The sequence below is a fragment of the Momordica charantia genome (genome assembly GCF_013281855.1).
Source record: "Momordica charantia cultivar OHB3-1 chromosome 6 unlocalized genomic scaffold, Mcharantia_2.0 BLBB01000006.1, whole genome shotgun sequence".
NCBI lineage: Eukaryota > Viridiplantae > Streptophyta > Magnoliopsida > Cucurbitales > Cucurbitaceae > Momordica > Momordica charantia.
In genome coordinates this window covers 18,333,851-18,341,946 of record NW_028275164.1, presented here as the reverse complement: position 1 = coordinate 18,341,946, position 8,096 = coordinate 18,333,851, and the positions used below count along the sequence as shown (strand labels likewise).

At 33.9% G+C, this 8,096-nt stretch overlaps 1 pseudogene; it reads right to left on the bottom strand.

Annotated features, from left to right (window-relative positions):
- Positions 1 to 975: 975 nt before the first annotated feature.
- On the bottom strand, positions 976 to 1,956 carry LOC148210844 (mitochondrial import inner membrane translocase subunit TIM23-2 pseudogene; annotated as a pseudogene).
- Positions 1,957 to 8,096: the final 6,140 nt, after the last annotated feature.

Sequence of the window (8,096 nt, the reverse complement as noted above, 5' to 3'; positions counted from 1 at the left end):
CATAAATTTAGTTTGAGATTGACATAGGCCAGTATAATTTAAGATAGACTCAGATGATAATTCGAGCTTGTAGCGCTTGTCAAGAGAATGGTTTAAAAAATTGGTGTAATTTTGTTGATTCAGAAGTACAAATTTAGACAAACTCAAATGTTCTAATGGCAGATTCAAGAATGCCTTGCAAAGGAATTAGGTGTAGTTCAAATGAATTAAGACTTGTTTAAGTGACCAACATGAGTATAGCTCAACAATTTAATCCTCCATCTCTACATTTGTTGTACTGAAAGAAGAAAGAAAGAAAGAAAAAAAAATAAAAAATTTCAAGTCAAATTAACCCTCTAGAATTATACACATAAATGCATCAAGACCCTACACATCCTGTCAAAAAACAAAGTCAAAACAGGGCAGCCGTGACGTACATATTGAAATTACAGCATTAACATTGAAACACATCAAACATTTTATTCAACCCATACATATATTTCTTCATGACTTGAAAGTCTGCTAAAGAAAGGAAAGTAAAGCTTACCCAAATGGAAAATTGACAAGATGCCTTTCACATAGTGCATGCAACAGTCCCACCTATAATTTCTAGCTCTGAAAATTACTCCAACCATCAGATTACACGAGACTTCCAAGTCTTGCAGATGTAAAGAAAATTGATGATTTGAAAGACGACTTGAGTTTTGGCATTTCAACTTCTATGCAGTTGTTTCCAATAACTAGAAGACTTGCTGCATTTTCAGCAGATAACACAGATATTAACTAATGACAGCTACCACAGATCATTACCATTATTGATTGATTCAGTTGAAATATCCCAGAAATATGTCATCATAAACTTTCCGTCCTCTAAGCAGCATTTTCTCCAATTCTGTGGCTACAACAGCATATCTACCTCCTTTCCAAATACATATAATGAAAAATGGAAACCAAAGTGCAACTCAAGCACTTTGTTTATAGTAAAGGCTTCAGAAATCAAACACAAATTGGAAATTTCCATTGATCCGGAGCATCAATAAGTGGCAAGTCAACAGATTGTATAACAATTAAAATAACACGACCATTAGTGACCTAATAATGCTATATTCACCAATTCATGAATAAACTAACTCTGTAACAATATGAAGAAACAAGAATTCTAGAAATTCAATTTTGTTTACCATCCAAACCCTCACCAACCAAAGTCCCCTTTGAGTTAGAAACAGATTTGTGTAACTTGCTATGCTCTATATTGGCACATATCTCTTCACTGCCTGCTTGCCCGCAACTGCAGCGGCAGCCGCAATCCCTCCAATGGCACCGGCGATCGCTGCTGATCTTGGCCCCGAAGCCGCCTTATAAAGCGCACCAGTCCCCAATCCGGCGACGATACTATTCAATACATCATCGGTGCCTCTCATATGAACAACGCCGCTCTCCAAACCTGCGAAAATCAAGCCAACGATCCCAAGTGAGTTTCCGACCCTCCGGCCGACCTGGCCCCCGGAGTTGAGGACTCGATTGAGTCGGAGCTTCATCGTGTCGCCGGGCTCCGCCGCCCTGAGGCCCTGGACGGAACCCTTGGCACCGCCGAGAAGCGCGCCGGACAAGTACCCAATTCCGGTGTAGTACTGGAGATTTTCGCCCCAAGAACGGTGGGGTCTGGCCGCGTCTTCCAAGAACAGATGCTCCGGGGAGATCGGGAGCTCGTAGAGCTTGCTGATCGGAACGTGTAGGTCTTGGTAGGGGTGGTAGAATCGGGTCTTTTGATCACCTGATTTGGAGGAATCTTCCATTGGAGGAGGAGAAACGATCTTTGGAGGAACAAAAATTAGGGTTTAAGATTCGTTGGTGATGGCTGGGCAGAAGGTTTTAGAGAAGTGGGGATTTGACGGTTCAAACTTCAAAGTTCAAACGGAGGGTTTATGCCGGAGGAAACTTCGTGCGTTGTGTAGGGTTTAACAAAAGAGGAGAGGGGATTTTTGTTTCCTTTTATTTTTTTAATAATAAAAAAAATAATGATTAAATTTTATTATTGTTTCTTTTTTTGGGTTAAATTGTGCGAAATTTTAAGCTTTGTGTTTATCTGGCCTTCAAACTGTCTAAAAGATTTCAGGTTTTCAATTTTTATGATAAAAAGGTTGCTAAATTTTAAAATTTTAATTTTGTGTCTCGTAGAGATTTGTTTTATTCTACATATTTTAACATTTACGAATCTATTAAATACAAAATTAAATGTTAATAAAATATTAAATTAAAATTCAAGCTTGAAATTGGAACTGAATTAATTGAAAGTAGTTTTTAGTTATATGGAAGAGAGAATCATGGGAAATAGATGAGAGATGACAAATTTAGTGGAAGAGTTGGTAAATAGATGAGTTTCGAGAGAATCATGGCAACATAATTTGAAAAAAAAAATTGACACCATTATTTTATTCCCAGTAGAAAATCTAATCTCCCACCTCTGTATTTACAGTACAACGAAATTCTAAAGCTAAATCACTCTTTTAACATTCATAATTTTATTTGTGTTTGATTTAATTTTAAATATAAGGAAAAAAATATTTTTACCCTTATTTGAAAAATTGAATTCTCACCTCTAATGGCAAAATTGAAATGGAATACGAATTCAAAGAATTTGTAAAGATGGAAGATAAGAAATTTAAAATCCCAATGTTATTTATGAAGATAGGTCACATGGCATAAAGTTCTAACTTGGTGGATTAAAGCAGTCACGCAGTCACCATTTTCTCTTCTTCCATTAACAATCGAACATAACATTCAAATCTAAATCTATGGAGTTTCTTCCAATTTCCTTTCAGTTTCCCATCTTCGTTCTTCTTTCCACTTCGTCTTCTTCCTTCATCACACTCTCCGTTACCGCCTTCCCTTCAACTGCCATGGAAGCATTTCAATTACCTTGCCTCTATCACCAGGGTTCATCACCTCAAGAACCGAAACAAATGAAGCGATTGAGTCGAGAAATCCAAATCTGGACTCACTCTTCACAGCTATGGTGGTTACTCAGTTTATCTTGGCTTTAGAATTCCTCTGCAGGATTTATCTCTTTCATCTTCGATACTGGAGGTCAACGTTTACTTGCGAAATTTCGTCGTATCCTCGACAAGGGGGAAAAACTATTTTCTCCCTCATTGATATGTTGATTAGGTCGACACGTTGACATTTTAAACCATGTAGGCAAGTAACTTCTAACTAGTATTTAGAAGGCTTAAAAAAGAAAAAAAAAAACTAGTATATTAAGAAGTTTTTATTTATAAAAGTATGTTTGGACAATTTTATTCTTTTATCAGAATTTACTTACAATTTTTTAAGAAGCTGTCACTTACGAGTTACAATCAATCACAAATAATTAATAAACTATATATTTAACTAAATCATAAAGTGTAATTTAAAAGGTTAGAAAATGAATGGCATTCTTTTTATTCACATGAATTAATATGATAATTATTACCTTTAATTTTATGTAATATTTTATCATAAACTGTTGGGAATTTTAAAAGTTTTGTAGTTGCTTTATTCCTAATAGCTAAAAAGTGACTCTTTTCTCAATTCATTTTTTTACAGCAATTTGAGCTCTATCTTTCTCTGGGATGAAATGAAAACTATATTAAATTTGGATTTGGAACTATTTGGGTATGAAAATCCTTAGATTGTTGGAAAAATAAAGAAATCTTAATTCATAATTGTTCTATAATAAGGGTAATACAATTCAAGAACAATCAAAGACAAATGATCTAAACATGGATAATTCGATGAGGAGCAAGAGACTCATGTATTATAGTGTATTGAGGATCATATATAGTTATCTACCAATCTTAGTATTTTAAATAATCCCCTAAGACTAATGAACTGATTTATATTCAGCAAGTTAGATCATTAAATAGGAAGTTATAGACCCATAATCAAAATCACTCAAATATGCCCATTAAATAGAAAAATATAATTGCTCTTTAATTTATTACCCACCTATGAATTAAATTGATTTTTAAGCTATCATTAAGGTGGTGATTTTGGAAAATCACTTATACTTAAATCTTTTTTTTCAAAATCACTTATTCTACCGTCACTCCCAAACACACCCTTAAACATGTCTACTCTCAACTGATCCATCTTTATTATTTTAGAGAGATAAATATTTATGTTTTCTAGCTTTATGCAAACTAAAATTAAAATTAGAAAGAAAAGCTTTATGCTAAACTAAAATTAAAATTAGAAAGAAAATTAAAAAGAGTAACAAACAAATACATCTTCTTTATCATGCAGATAACAAAATCACGTGTATAATTTAAGAAAACACAAACTCTCACGCAATCGACGTATCTTGTAAAACTTTTTGTAAAAGTTCTTAATGAGCGGATCCGTAATGTTGAAGTTTCAGTTCTTTTAGACATGAAAATACTCTGAATTTTCTTTATCAAATGCAACTTAAAATATTCATACAAAAGCTTACGTTGATGTAATATGGAAAATAAAATCCTTGTGAAAACAACCTAATGATAAGGTTTTACAACCATAATGCTCCAAAAAAATAATTTTTTTTGATGAAAAGTAGGGTGCAAAATCAAGTTCTTAAGGAGAAATTCTCATCTCATGTTGTGTCATGTGGCAAAATTGATTATAAGTTTGATATTTGTTTGCCAAAAAGAAATACTAAAAAATATTGGAACAAATTTGAAATGGGTTCCAAAATGTATGCTCATTGAAGGACCCAAGGAATAGGTACCAAGATTTTTTTGTGGAGCTTTTATTTGTAGGCATGTTTCAAGAAGCAAATGGTTGTTTGGACTTCAAAATGAGAAATTAATTCAAATGGAGTAAATATTATGGTTTGCTTGAATACATCAAAAGAAAATGACTTTTTCTCAGTAACTTTGTATTTTTGTTATGAGATCTTTTTCTATTGCTATATTTTGCGGAAACCATATCTTCTGGTTGGGTTAGAGAATTTGAAATTGGTTTCTTGAGTTTATTGTTGATTAGATTAAGTGCCTATGAGATACTTGTAAACTTTTTTTTTTTTTTGTGAATTTATGTTCTATTACTTGATTGCTTTAATGTTTTGAATTTTTGTCAATTAGATGCTTGTTACATGCTTGTGCTTTCTTGAAAATATATCGAGAATATTTTTGACATTAATATTTTGCTTAATTATTTATTAGTGGATTAATACTTTTGAAAATATGTGGTAGAATTTTTTTGAGATTTATTCATGATCTTTATTGCTTATTTGCACATCATCGAAAGACATTCTATTTCCAAGCTCAACTCATTCAAACTTACCGTGAGGTTTTCGGTCTTCTCACCTTGGTTGGGGACCTCACATTTTCCTCTTGGATCTTGGTAGTCTCGTTGACTGTGGCCTCTTTCCTTCTTTCCTCCAACTTTATTTGATCAATTTTAACTTCTTTTGGAGATAGTGGAATCAAAGTGGTTTTCTTCCCATTATTATAAAAAGAATATTTATTGAGGAAACCATCATACTTCACCTTCCTATCATATTGCCACGGTCTTCCAAACAAAAGGTCACAAGCATCACAAATAATTTCATCTTTATGCCTACCCATTGCAAAAGAAACTCTAACTTGACTTTGGACTTTATTTCACCACTATTAGTTAAACCTTGCAAATTATATGGACATGGATGTGATGTGGAAGCTAAGTTCAATCTATCCACTATATAGGTGCTAACTACATTAGTGCAACTACCACTATCAATACGAACACTACAAGGTGTGGTATTTGTTATGTATCTAGTGTAAAAAAAATTATCCCTATGATCCTCCAAGGAATCTTCCCTAGATTTTAACATTGAGAGATCTCATAGCATCTAATGAATACTTACAATGTGGACTTACTCCTTCTCCTTGGGAGTTGGTGGTGGCTTCTTGGGAAATCTACATTCTTGATTTCATGCTAAACAAGCAAAGGTTAGTAATAACAAATAAATTTCTCACTCACTCCCTCATTTGATCTCTCGACTTACTCTTGTTTTTGTGGGGGTAATGTTGGTGTGGTGTGAATACGACATTAGAAATAGCAAGCAATGGTATAAAATGTAACAACTCAAAGATGCTCTTTTCTTTTTCTTTTTCTTTTTCTTTTTTTTTTTGTGAGTGGGGGGGGGGGGGGGGGGGGGTCAATAATGTGAATGACACCAAATGACGAATAAGAAATCAGATATGGAAGATACTAAATGATATATATAAAAAAATTGATTTCTTGATTCAAGAACTTAGTCTACTTACTCGGAAACAGCCGTGGTAAGTTTTAATTCTCCTAATTTAATTAATTTAGACCAAGCATCAAAATTAAATCTTATTAATTAATCAACTGGGCACGATAGCGTTCCATATTAATCAAAGAATAGCATTAAGGATGATGGGAATGATGAGAATGAGTAAACCAAAATCAATTAATTTGAGATAGCTGCAAGTTAATTAATTTTGTCCCTTTGTTTCCCGAGAGTCTATTATGCGAGCTATGTAAACATGGAAAAGCCATAAATACACACACATAAGCCAACCCCTTACTACTTATTTCAATCATTCATGATAATTACGCATCACAAACTCATGGATAGCAGTAAAACAATTGATATGAATTAAGGCGTCAATTTAATTAATAGAAACTGTTCATAAATAATAAGAACAAGAAACAAAGAATACTTGAAAAAGAAGAAATCTCTATCTAACTTGGGCCTCCCAAGCTTACAATCGGACTTGAATCACCCTTGAGTTGGAAGAATTAAAGCCTAGCCACTCATGGTGGTGGGAGAGAACTTGAATTTTGGAGAAGAGAGCCTTTAGTTGGAACTTGGATGATCGATCTCCCAATTCTCTATTTATAGAGATTAACTTTATCCTCTTTTAAACAAGAATCATCTCTAATAAGGAATTCCTAACTAATTCGGAAATATCCTTTTTAAAAGAAAACAAATTAAATAAAAGAGTTCCTAATCAATTGAGGATTATGTTTCCTACTTTGATTATATCTCTTTATTTACAAAATATCCTAAAAATTCGTAATTCTCAAATTGAAGCTTCCCGCCATAATAATTGTGTCTGTATTTTTGGGTATTCTGTCCTAAAACTCGTAGTTTGTAAACAGTGAACATTAATGTGAGGTTATTCAGACAAGTGTTGTTAAATGAAAGTGAATTTGTTTTTTTAATAAATCCAATAAACTACGAACCCTTGGCTATTATAATGAGTACTTGGACTTTATGTGGAGACATAAATTGGATCAAGTTCAAGTAAATAGCCTAAACAGTCTATAGTACATGGATCAAGTTGAGTACCTTTTCCTGGAGACACTATTAAATACGGCCCGCTTTATGATTGTTACAAATGTTGTAATGTGTCATAAACGAAGTGATCCTGATTCGTTCGTGTAGAAACATGTGAGCGGGGGTGTTCTACACAATGAGATTGTGTAAGACTGACCCTGAAATAATTACTGTTACGTATTAACACCGTTTACGGATAACACTGATTAATTTCGTTTATCGATGACCTAAACAACTTGATCTAAATCCTAAGCCATCTATGAACTCCTATTTATTCAGGATTCTCCCTTGATCTACATAGGTGAGAGTAAGCTCATCAGCGCTACTCAATATGCCTCCCATTTCAGGGATAAGACTGGGTAGATAGCTGGAGACATAGGATTAGCAAGACGGAATTCACTTCTACTCGATTTAGGGATAGTAGAGAGGTTGTTCTCTTAAAGGCTGATCTAGGGTCTTGAACAAGGGGCCCCATCCTCTCACTAGCCCGAGAGGAATTGGATTTAGTGATTTGATCCTAAATCAATTATTCATTAGAGGGATAGTGGTACTTAAGGAGAAAAGATGTAACTCAGGGGTAAAACGATTTTTTGACCTAGCTGAGGTTACGAACGGACTGTGAAGGATCAACTTACCGATGATGGTTATATCAAATGGACACAAATATATCTACAGTGAGGGGAGTGCATCTACAGGCTATAGTGGACAGTCCTGTTAGTTAACGAATGTTGATTAACTGAGTTAAAGAGTTTGACCGGTTAGTCTCGAATCGTTGGAGCCCATGATCCGTAGGCAATTTAAAAACAGAAAC